The sequence below is a fragment of the Salvia splendens genome, unplaced genomic scaffold, assembly GCF_004379255.2.
Source record: "Salvia splendens isolate huo1 unplaced genomic scaffold, SspV2 ctg631, whole genome shotgun sequence".
Taxonomy (NCBI): domain Eukaryota; kingdom Viridiplantae; phylum Streptophyta; class Magnoliopsida; order Lamiales; family Lamiaceae; genus Salvia; species Salvia splendens.
In genome coordinates this window covers 1465-14743 of record NW_024599294.1, presented here as the reverse complement: position 1 = coordinate 14743, position 13279 = coordinate 1465, and the positions used below count along the sequence as shown (strand labels likewise).

The window sequence follows — 13279 nt, the reverse complement described above, 5'->3', positions numbered from 1 at the left end:
AACGCCAGATGGCCCGGCGCTTCACCCTTCTCGATTAACGCCCGCAGCTCCCTCAGATCCGCCAAGGAATCGACCTCCGTTTTTAATAGTTCCAAAATATCCGGGACAGGGTGGGCTGCCAGGGCAAGCAAGGTCGACTCCGCCCGTACCCGATCCGCCTCGCCGTCGCTGGGCTCCATATCGCGGCGAGACAGTGCGTCCGCGACCTTGTTGGAGGCTCCCGTCTTGTACTCGATCCGAAATTTATACCCCATCAATTTCCGCGCATAGAACTGTTGATCCGGAGTCTGAATGATCTGCTGCAATAATTCCTTTAGACTCCTTTGATCGCTCCGTATCACGAACTCGCGCCCCAATAAGTACTGGCGCCATTTCTGAACCGCCTCGACGATGGCGTACAGCTCTTTATGATATGTCGACGATACCCGCCTTCGCGGCCCCAATTTCTTACTAAAATAGGCCAAAGGATGACCGTCTTGAAGAAGGACCGCGCCCACTCCGAAATCCGATGCGTCCGTCTCGATATAAAACACCTTAGAAAAGTTCGGCAGGTGCAGCACCGGGGCCGAGGTCATAGCAGCCTTGAGGGCGATGAAACTCTCTTCTGCCGCGGGGGTCCAGATGAAGGCATCTTTCTTAAGTAATTCCGTCAAGGGCCCTGCCAGAGTCGCGTAATGCTCTATAAATCTTCGATAATACCCTGTAAGTCCCAAAAAACCCCGCAGCTGTTTAATGGAGGCTGGCACCGGCCACACGACCATTGCCTTGATCTTCTCTGGGTCGGCCATCAAATGTCCCTCCGTAATTAAATGGCCCAAATATTCCACTGTGGTACTGCAGAAAGCACATTTGGACAGCTTAACAAAAAAATGATTTGCTTTCAGAATGGTGAGTACCTCGTGCAGGTGACGCACATGAGATTCCAGCGTTGGACTATAGACCAATATATCGTCAAAGAAAACGATCACAAACGTGCGCAGGAGTGGTCTAAAAATAGCATTCATGGCCGACTGGAATGTGGACGGTGCATTTGTCAACCCGAATGGCATGACGAGGAATTCAAAGTGGCCGTCGTGGGTTCGAAAGGCTGTCTTGAAAACATCGTCCGCGTGCATCCTAATCTGATGATATCCCGACCGAAGGTCGAGTTTGGTGAAAAAACGGGCCGCCCCAGCTCGTCAAATAACTCGTCCGACGTTGGTATAGGAAAGTGATCGGGCACCGTCGCGGTATTTAAGGCCCTATAGTCAATGCAGAATCGAAACGTTCCATCCTTTTTTCGGATAAGCAACACTGGGGATGAGAACGGGCTCTGACTAGGCCGGATGACTCCCGAAGCTAGCATTTCCTTCACCTGTCGTTCGATTTCATTCTTCTGGAAATATGGATATCGGTATGGGCGCACGTTGACCGGCTTCGCGTTCGGCAGGAGGTGAATGCGGTGATCGAAAGGTCGGGCTGGGGGGAGTCCCGTTGGGGTGGAAAAAACCGCTTCATGTGACCGCAACACTGCCAGAATCATAGGGTCCAAATCAGCTGGGAATTGGGGGTTATCGCTGTCCCCCTCCTGCTCGGCAGTGCCCGGGATCGCCACCAACTCGAACATCTCGGCCTCTCCGCTGAATGATAGTAGGGATGCGACCGTTTTGAGAGACACCTCCTGCGCCATTGGTGGCGAGATCTTTAAACAGATCGGCTCCCCATTGCGCACAAATTCCAACGTGCCATCCACAAAATCATTAGTGACGCGGCGCATAGATTTCAGCCATGCTAATCCCAGGATAACATCCGGACCGTGCATCGGTAGGATATGCAGATCAATCAAGAACACGTGCGACTGAATCACCACCCGGGTTTGCATGCTAGCGTGCGTGCATACCAATGAAGCACCGTTTCCCACATACACTCGGAAGGGCTTAATTGGTGTCAGCGGGAGCGCGAGTCTCTGCGCCACTCTGGGATGCAAGAAATCATGCGAGCTGCCAGTATCGACTAGAATGACTACCGGATCAGCACCAATTGTCCCCCGTAGTTCCAATGCCTCCGGTCGCTGCCTGCCATCTAGTGCATAAATGTGCGAAAGGTCGGCCGTTATTACCTCTGGGTGTTCCTGAGGGCCGGCCGATATATCCATCTCCTCCACCTGCTCATCCATATCGGCACCCATATAGGCCAGGAATGGTCGCTTACAGGCATGCGATGGGCCCCACTTTTCCTCGCAATAAATACACACGCCGCGGCGGGTGCGATCAGCCCGTTGAGCTGTTGTCAAGTGAATGACTGGTAGTTTCGAGTATTCCGGGCCCCTGGCGTACACGGCCTTAGTCGCCGGCTGGGATTGAATCTGATGGTGGGGGGCAGCCAACGCCGGGCCCTTTTGTTCCCGGGGTGGCCACGCCCGGCGCTGGGAGGCTGGCTGAGGCGCAGGAGGCATACTGCTGCCATCAAACTCGATCGCTAGTGCCATCGCGGCCGCAACTGTTCTCGGATGTTGGTGTTGACCTGACTTCGCACCGGTTGTTGAAGACCCGCCACGTAGATCGGTAAGAATGTTGATTCTGGGACATTAGGAATCCGATTCCGCATTGATTCAAAGGTCGCATTGTACTCTGCGAGCGTCCCCGTCTGAACAAGCTTTGCAATCAAACCAAGATAATCCTCGAAACACTGAGGATCAAATCGTCGTCGCACATCCTCCAAAAAATCGTTCCAGAGAACAACCGGGTTGCTTGAACGATAGTTAAAAACCCACTCTGCTGCCTGACCGTCAAAGAGCATGACGACATAGTGCAGACGATACGCCTCTGGCATCATAAGATGGTCGAAATAGTACTGAATTCGGGCGATCCAATTCACCGCATCGGATCCATTAAAACGGGGGGTTTCATCTTCACATCCCGCGGTTCGTCCCACGCACGATGACCCCCGGTATTATTCCATGCTGGATTATCCCATGAAGTCGGTTGACGAGACGCCGGCATAGGTGGCCCTTGGTGATTCCCCGGAGGTTCCCACAATGGTAACCCTCCAGATCCCGCCGGCGGGGCTCCTAGTAGTCCAGGCATCGAGGTCGGATTAGGGTACGCACTGACCGGAGGTAAACCCCCACTCAACCCCCTGGAAATCGCGGCTGTTCCTTTGCGCCGAAGCCCAACGTAGCTGGGATGGTAGTGGCGACCGATTGGGTCGAAATAGACAGCGGTATCGAACGCGGCATGCCATCGGTAAACCAATGGGAGGGAAGGCCCGAGCTGTGCGTCGGTTCCGCGTGTGGAGGCACCAATCTGCGATCGAACTCATCCAGGCGAGTTTCAAAACGGGCTAACGAGGCGAGGACATGATCAAACATCGTGGCGACTGGATCGGGGCCCTGCGCGAGCGATCCCGACGAAAATCCCCCGCTAATTGGTGGTGCGGAGAACCGATTGACCGGGAACCCTTCGGATCTTCCGGCGTCAGACGCTGCATGATCCATGAGTTCAGTGAAAGCACCAATTTGTTAAGGAAAAACTCCCTAACGTGACGCCGAGACAAGATATGGAGTCCCGGGAGGCGAAATCCCGTCGACCACCAGTTTTGGAGAAGAAAAGAACGAAAGAAGCAAGAAGAAGTAGGCGAAAATTTTCATACCCATTTATTAATTTCACGCCTATTTATAATCTAAGGACCCTAGGGCTGGTTCGACTTACGGGCCGGGAAAGAACCAACAAAGAAAACCCGGCCCGGAGCTTATAAATTGCTCGACCCAATAGCTCAATCAAAACAATAAAAAAATAACAGAATTAAAGATAAGCAAAAACTCAGCCTACTCTACGCGCCAACTCCTCGCGCCCTATCTGGAAACGTATTCCCCGAACCTTAAGGGTGGCTTGGTTCTTCTCGCTGACTTCCTCTGCTCCCTCCTCTCTCTCGGCGATGGCCTCGCCGTTTCCCTTGTCTCAGACGTTATTGACGGGGCATGTATATCCTCTGCCTCGCCCTCCCTTGGGGTGCCGTCGTCTGACTCGGACGAGCTGTGGGGATTCAACGTATCAACGGGATAACAATTAAAGAAATTTAACAAAAATAGCTCTTAAAACATAACGACATTTTGGTCTATGAAAATTTCAAGTTTGAAAAAATACAAAAAATCTTTTTATCAATATTACATCAAAGTTGTAATAATATTTAAAAAATATTGACCGAAAATATTATTATAACAAAATTCAAAGGCTAAAAATGTAAGTCTTTCTTTAAGAAAATAATGAATTGTCTTAAAATTTTATTTAAGAACCCAGAAAAGGAAAAATGTTGGTGTGCTTAATTTATTTATGCTTGTCACTTGTCCGCACCTATATGAAACTCGTTTAGGGTGTAATGTGGTGTGAAAAGAGTTTGTTTGGTACTCTTTTTGATACAAATATTATAATTTGACAACCTTTTTTTGATAAATATGGACATTAATTTCTTGCATAATACTAATACATCACTGGTGTTTCAAGAGTATCCATAATTTACAAATCAAATATTCCTCTTTTCCTTGCATATTACATCGGTGTTTCAAGAATATCCATAATTTACAAAGAATGGAGTATTCAAATTTGGAGCTTTTTTAATAATAATCTATCCATCTAAGTTCTATACATAAGCAAGTGATCTTTTAACAAGGGAAATCTTGGAAGCATCGCCACCAATTTCCTCAAAAACAATCAACAAATTTTGGGTGGGCTTCAGCCATGACCTTGGAACATGGTACCTACACAAACAACCATCATATTTATAAATAAAATCCTAATTCAACAATAAATGTATGCTTTCAACATGATTTTACATACCATCTTTGTGTTGGCTTCCCACATCCATCTTGGCACTTTTCTTGTCGATACGTTCCTTCGTACCTACAACCGCTGCACTGCCCCTTCGCGTAGGTTGTCCAGTATCTTCCGATGCTCTGCCCGTTGATCCACACTTGCCCCTTCCCCATGCTACTCATGTCCAAAGCCAACGGCTCGTTCCCATTTGGTGCGTTGAAGTAAGCCTTTTAAACAAGAAGAGTACTCTTATAATGCCCTTTAAAGGGAAGATGATCTCAATTCTAATATGGTGTCAGAGTAAGCCCAAGTCGACGTGGATTTGTTTAGTATTATAGTTGGTCCTAACATGTTACCTTGCACCACGTTAGTGGCTGTTGCCTGTTTGCTGCGAGCGGTGCTTTCATCCAATCAACGGACGATATTTTACTTGGCGAATACAAGTCTATAGCTTCTCCTTTCATTCCAACCTGAAAAGAAAAGAAGGCATAGGTCTCTCATCTAGAGTTTGTGCACGATCGGAATAACAAGCACGAGTAAAGCAAAATACGAACCTTGTAAGACCATTTTTGTCGTGACAAGTCTCGTGTACCATGGTCTAGCCCGTGTAAGGTAACAGGTCCGAGGACTCCAGTGCTCCATGTTTCAAAACGGTGGCCTATGTTCTTGATATGGGAAAGAAACAATCGTGTCACTGTAACGAAACGAGAAGCTATAGCAAGTGAAGATATAATGTCTTTCATGCATTTAGAAGTAAGGATCGGGAAAACAAACCGGTAACCCCACGTTCACACTAAGCAGCGCGACGCTGTTTACTCCAGCGTGGAAATTGGCAGATTTCGAGAAAGTGAATTTTTTGTTTTCTTGAGTTCCAAAGGCTGATCCTGCAATAAAAGAACATGCCATCTCACGTTAGATATCGTTTTTCTTGTAATAAACAACGAAAAAGATCGAGTAAGTATTATCACCTAAGAATTTTCCATTTACAAAAACATGCAAAGCGTGGCCTGCGGAATTTACTGAGAGAACCGGACCCTGCCCTCCATGTAGAAAAGATTCACTCGGACTTATCTGGACACTGCACGGAGTGGTAGACCATATGAGTTTTGTGGGGTTCTTGCAAACATCTCTCGGAGAAAAGGGAGAGAATCGTGTGTATTTATTTACCTGGTCGTATACCATAGATAGTCACTAGCATCTCTAGTGACATTTAATTGCTCCAAAAGACCAAAAACTGTAATTCTTGCATCGCCATCGCTGGAGAATATGTCCTCATTGAATGACTCCCACGAGAGCATCGGGACGTTTGTAGGCAACATTTGTGGCAAAGATTTTTTTGATCTCATCTACACGGTGCAAAATCCGTTTGTGAGATAGCATCAACAGACTAATAGATGATGAACTTAGAGTTTGCAACCTCAAAGGTGTAAACAGAAGAAAGAAATAAGCAGAACATGTCCGCACTAGAAATATCATTTTAGCAAAAACCAGAGATTGATGAAGCGACTTACAGTGCCAGTGTTGAACGCAACTGTCTTGCAATCGGTAGTATGCTGATCGACCAAGGGGGCAGATCATAGTGCATTTTGTTGAATGTCACCCTTGCACTTGTGTCCCAGTGGTAATTCGATAAAAACGCTGCACAGCGGCCTGACTTTGTAGCAAATACATGCGCCTGGAGAATGAATCACTGATCCATTAGATTTCAAGAAGGCATTAAAATTCAAAAGCATGCTCCAAACGCATACAAGTTTTTGCAGATCAAATGAGAAATACGACACACCTGTTCGTAGTTTCCCAAATTCGTTACTTTAGGATCAGCGTTGACCAAAGCATGCCCACATAGCTTTATGGCCATATGGAGTTCCTTTAAATGGTTGTATTTGGGCTGTCTAGGTAAGCCTAAAGATAAGACAGTGAAATATTAGCAAAAATCTCATATTATAGAAAAAAAGTCGAACGTTGTTATTTTATTACCGTATTCATCGATTGGAGCATCATAGTCATAGCTGGTTGTAATGAAAGGACCTCCAGCTGTTCTTCCAAAGTTTGTTCCTCCATGGTACTGGTTACACGAGGTTAAAACACACACATGAAATCGATGCACAAGTATCATTAAATACAACTATAATCTGGGTGATTGTAAAACCATATGAACAAGTTTTTAGCCCAAACCTATGCATTCATTAGAGAAAGAGATGTCAAAATGAAGCAACTTCAAATCAGTTGAAGATTAAAACTGTACAACACATTTTTTCATAGTTGCTCTCATGAATCGTCTAGATTACTTAAACGTCATAATGAGTGATGTGGACCGTAAGAATCAATGCTGCAATGTTCTTATCTGTCTTGATTGGGATTTAGTTACCATGTAGTAGTTTATGAAGGAGCCTCCTTTCTGGATGAACCTAGCTACAGCAAACGCCAGATCTTCAACAGGGCGATGGTGAATCGGCCCACCAAATTCTTCAAACCTTGAGATAACAAAAACAAAAACAATGATAAGAATCATCATACAGAATTCTCAGTCAAGAATTGAAAGGGAGCGGTGAATAACAAATGTACCAGCCGGTCCATGCCTCAGTCCACATAGTTGGTTTGTAAGGTTTGTTTGGGGAGAAATAGTCGCAATAAAAACCATTGCACGTGTTGATCTGTCGATAAATGTTATGAAACATCACCAACCGCACAACTATAATGCTACACCTTGCAAGTTTGAATGATCAATGTGCAAGAAAGCAATAGGAATATAACAATGTGTTACCACTGGATCTGGGGCATCGTCTTCCTTACACATGACCCACGGCACTCCAGTGTCTAAGCCGACAGCCATCTTTGCGGCCCAAGACATGTAAGAATGGCCAGCACCACCAAAATTCTTGCTTTCCAAACCATATTCATTTTCAATCTACATATGCAACTAGCACACTTCAGTCCAGGCGATTCAGATTGCAAATACGGAGTATTTGAACAGTTGCAAACAAAATAAAGTTCATAAACATGCCTGTGAGAGAATGATTGGGCCACCTTGAGACTGAAACAACCTCTCAGCTTTCATCATTCCAACAATTTTCTCAGTAAATTTTTGCATAGCATTCTGCAAAATTCGATATTTAGAAACTCGATTGCTTCACATCAAACCTATATTAAGCACGTCAATCTCACCTTGAAAGGTTCATTGTCAGTTCTGAAAGTAATGCCATGAACATACTTCAACCAAACAGGGAAGCCTCTGCCACCAAAAAACACACAACACACAATGAACATAACCACTACAAACACTTTTACCATTTAATTCATGAGAAAAAAAGACAAACAAACCCAAAATTCCACTCTGCACAAACATAAGGCCCAATGCGAAGATGAAGATACATCCCTGCTTTTTGGACCAACTTCACAAACCGAACTAAATCATTCCTCCCTTCAAAATTGTACTAACAAACAAGAAAACAGACAACAATAAGGGAAGAATCTCACCAAAAACATGACATAGTGCAAAGAGAAATCAAAGCACAAGAATCTCACATTTCCGGGAGAAGGTTCGTGGAGATTCCAAAACACATACGTATCAATAGCATCCAATCCTCCATCTTTAGCCTTCTGAATCAGGCCTTCCCACATCTGCATTGTGAAAAGCTTCAGCTTTAACACTCAAAGAAAAGGGTGAATGTTGATGTTTTCTTACATCGGGGGAGCTTCTTGGGTAGTGAATGGAGCCGGAGAAGAGGATTTGTCTTCTGCCATTGATGACGAGGCCTCTCCTGTCGTAGGTGACGGAGCAGCGGGCGAGCTGCGCAAACGAATTCAGCAGCAGAAGCAGCAAAAAATATTTGGAAACGGCTGCCATTCTTGTTTTTGGGAGTGTAATGAAGAATGTGGAGATTTACTGACACAAGCTTTAAAGAGCCATAAAACAAATTTTGGGTCAGCTTTAAAGAGGGTACTCTCTACAGTGATTTATTGTTAACAATCCGTAAATTATGTCTATCTCTCTCTTCATTCACAACACAACACAAGTCTCTGCATTCACGTCAAGATCAAGATAGATGGGACCTTGATTCTTGCTTTTGGTTGATATTTATTATGCATGATAAAAAAAATTAAATATATAGGTGGAGTGATTGTGAAAGAAAATAAATATTTTGTTGGATTTTCTCATAATTAAAAATAAATAAATATATAGGTGGAGTGATTGTGAAAGAAAATAAATATTTTGTTGGATTTTCTCATAATTTATAACATAATAAAAAATTTATGTATGGATCAGTTTCACTAAATAGGAGGAGTTTAAGAAAATATAGGCATGTTAGTGCTGTTGGAATCGTGCTTGGTCAAACGACTTTGACTAATAATAAATGTTACGAGACATTTAATTTTGTGAAATTAAATGCAATAGCATCGATCTACGTTCCGAGTAGATGACCGTAGTATATTCATTTTCTCAAATCCGATTCCCGGTGAGTGAGAAATAATATATTAAAGTTGGTCACAATAAAGCAAAAAATGAGCTATGAGAAAAACTAAGGGAGTAATTAACTAAGTGTTAATTATCCCACATCAGGGATGATAAACTTCTTTGATGAAGTATTTAATAAGATGAATTATTATGTGTAATAATTATTGTGGAATAAGAAGGGTGACATAGCCCACACGCGCGCGCCGCCGCCCTCCCGCGAGCCGCACACCCGCACTGTGCACCGGGTGCCTTGTGCCTTGGGTGGTCTTTGGAGCTGGTCGTTGAGCGTGGGTCAAGCTCCGCTTGTTCTTTTTAGACCACCCCAAACTTCACGCTATCCCCGACGGACCCCGACTCATGGTGGTCCTGGTCCACGTCATGTTCCCGACGCATAACGGGAGACAAAAGGTCCCGCTGGACCCCAACGTATAACGGGAGACAAAAGGTCCCCGTTGGACCCCGACGCATAACGGGAGACAAAAGGTTTCCGACGGTCCATGGTGTATCCCATCGTGTAGTGTGTCCAGGTGCGTCGTGTCTCTTCAGCTCCCAATGGCTAGTGCACCAGTCAGTAACCCCGACGGTTACAGTCAAGCCATCATGTCACACATAATGGCTGTTGACTCCATCAATGCCCACTGGGTGGACTTGGCCTATAGATAGGCAGTCACTCCATGCATTGCAAACGATTGAACACACAACAAACTCATATAATTTCCATAGCTCTCTCCCTCTTTGCATAGTCTTCCCGTCGAAGCTCTGCCCCGCGCTTACTCCCGTTCGCCGGAGCTCTGCTGCTAGCGGTGCTGCTACTTCAGACGAAGCCGTTTTATCTTTGGGGACGACACGTCAAACCGTGAGCACTACCGGGGCGTATCTCGTCTTGTGGAAAGAGGACTCCTCGACTCGGCTTACATCTTTACTGTTTATTGTTTCGAATTCATCTTTGTAATTTCAATTCAATTTATTTCCGTTTATTTTTCTATTCTTCATTGGGTTGTATTACGTCCAGTTAATGTGTCTATGTATCACCGTCTTTTTCAACCAACAAGTGCGTCATCAAATTAAGGTAGAGACAAAGATATTATGATTTCGATGGATTAGGAAAGCTGTGGTTTTAGGTATTTGCGTCTCTTATTCTTTAATTTGATTATTAGAAGATTAACGCTTTCTTTATACTCGATTCTCAACTTATTAACAACGAGGTTAAATTTTATATCCAAATATGGTAAATTTTAAATGAGACTCTTAAACTGAGTCAGACGGAAATGATAAAACATGGACGGAGAGAGTAATTAGTTTTATGAGTGTTCATTTTTAAAGTACATGAGAGCTAAATCAAGAAGAGAAAAACAAGGGTCATTATATTGTTTACCATTTTAAGATCTAGATTAGATGCGGAAATTATAATAACAGTATTATATGTCGGTGATCAATTTCTATTTGATTGATGAATAAAATGCGACATGGACTAATATGATAAGCTGTGAAGAAACTTTGCTATCTTTAATAATCATCGATTGATTAGAATAATAATGATAGGACCTTCCCACCCCAACACCCACCCACCCACCCCACCCCACCCCCACATAGCTATATAGTCCTAATTTATTTTGATGGACGTATGCTAGTTGGTATTGAATCTATTCATCATCCATGTTCTTATCATATAAATAATAGAGCTATCAAATTATTTTAGTTGTCAAGTGTTAGTTGTAACCAATTTTAATAATCATCAAGATCCCAATAATTAATTTCACCAAAGTTCTCGCGACAAATAAATTTATAAATTATACTATTAAAATCAATTTCACACTATATGCATGGGCGGATCTAAATCCAGTGTATGTAAAAAAAATCCTTATTTTATGGCCTTATCTAAAATTAACTCAGTCCAAAATATATAAGTTTTTTAATATTTTGACATGTGCAAAATTTAATGCTTGAAAGTATTAACTCTATCAAATTTAATTCCGTTCTGATTGTATGGAAATGAGCATAAAATGGAAACTCATTAACTCGAAATTAGAAGAAATCTGGAAAATAGAAAAAGAAATGGATATTTAATTACTTATTTATAATTTATACATGAAGCATTGCATGAGGGAGGTATAGTCCCACGATAGTTTGATATAGATATAAAAAAAATTTTGAATCCATCTATATTGATCGTTTTATTTATGTCAAGTCCACATATGATAAATGAAGTGAGATGCATGTGTCTCACTGAATAAATACTAATATAATTAGGCCCTCACATTATGGCTTCGTAACCCTAGCAAGACAAAGGGTCCATCTAGCTGGAGAATATAGATAGGATCAACATAAGAGAGAGAAGTCATTTTGTCCATAATGTCGGTTACGTTATTGTGATACTAACAACTTTGAATTGTGGTCGGATTTTTTTTTTGGAATGTTTCATTACAATTAAGTATTTTTTTTGAAAAATACAATGTACTTAAATTTTTATTTTATTATCACTTCATTTAATTTAATATATATTTATTTTTTAATCTCAATACCCAAAAAATGCATTAACATTAATGAGACTGACGAAGTACCAGTATTGTATACCACTGTACTATACCTCTTAGTTAAATACTATCTCCGTCCGCCATAAATAAGCCACTTCTTTTGATACAAGATTAAGAAATTGATATTTAGAGACTTAAAATGGAGAAAGTAAAGTATGAGAGAGAAAATAGAGGAGTGAAAAAATAAAGTAGACGGAAAAATAAAATAAGAGAGATGATTTTTATTTATTAAAATTGAAATGACTCATTTATGATGGGGCATCCCAAAAAAAAAACTCATTTATAGTGGAACGAAAGGAGTACTATTCGGAGTAAGTATTTTGTCCACAATTAGAGTCATTTTCTTCGTTTGGACTATCCAATAAATTAAGTTTTTTTTAAAAAAATTATTTCTTATACAATTAAGATCAAGTATTAAACACAATTAAGATATACAGTAGATGATTATGAAGCTTGATAAGAATCTGAAAACTCTAAGGAGACATGTGGCATCAACTTAGTATTCACACATTCTAAGTAAAGTAACCATACCTTGCCTTGGCATCATCAAACCCACCTCCATCATTCAGTGTTGTAACCTATATTATTGAGCTTGCCCTACCAAAAAAGCCAAATGGGGTAACAGGATAAGCATCACGCCCACGTTTTAGGATGCATCGTAGAACTATAGTACCCCGGACCACATCGCTACACACCGTCGTTGTATGAGGACTACTTCTCTCCGGAGCCACAGTTTGGGGAGAAACATGTTCCGATGACGTTTTAGGATGCATCGTCCGCTATTTCTGCGTATCGTTGGCGCTTTAGAGCGTCGATACGAGTATTTCAGGATGAGGGAGGATGCGGTTGGTAAACCGGCCACATGCCCATACAGAAGTGCACTGCCGCAATCAAGCAGCTGGCATACGGAGGTGCGACCGACATGTTCGATGAGTACCTCCACATCGGCGAGACGACTGCCCGCGATTGTCTGAAGTATTTTTGTGAGGGAGGTAGGGAGATATTCGGGGATAGTATCTTTGGAAGCCTACCCCCGAAGATTGCCAGGCTCTTATGGATATGCACGGGAGTCAGCACGGGTTTCCGAGAATGTTGGGCAACATAGATTGTATGCATTGGGAGTGGAAGAACTGCCCCGCCGCCTGGAAAGGGGTGTACACCACCGGTTTCAAGGGCAAGAATCCCACGATGATCCTTGAAGCGGTAGCTGACTACCGGCTGTGGATTTGACATGCGTATTTGGAGTAGCCGGGTCGAACAACGACATCAATGTCCTCCAGTCATCGCCCCTTTTCAACGACCAATGCATGGATGTTGGTCCGGCCGTCAGTTTCGTCGCCAACGGCAACCAACACAATATGGCTATTATTTGGCGGATGGGATATACCCTATGTGGCCTGTCTTTGTGAAGACGATCAGATGCCCAACAGAAGAAAAGAAGATCTATTTTGCGGGTCGTCAGGAGGCAGCGCGCAATGTGTAGGGGCATTTGTGTGCTC

General features: G+C 43.1%; 1 pseudogene; it reads right to left on the bottom strand.

Annotated features, from left to right (window-relative positions):
• Nucleotides 1-4492: 4492 nt before the first annotated feature.
• On the bottom strand, nt 4493-8736 carry LOC121790821 (annotated as a pseudogene).
• Between the last annotated feature and the right edge of the window lie 4543 nt (nt 8737-13279).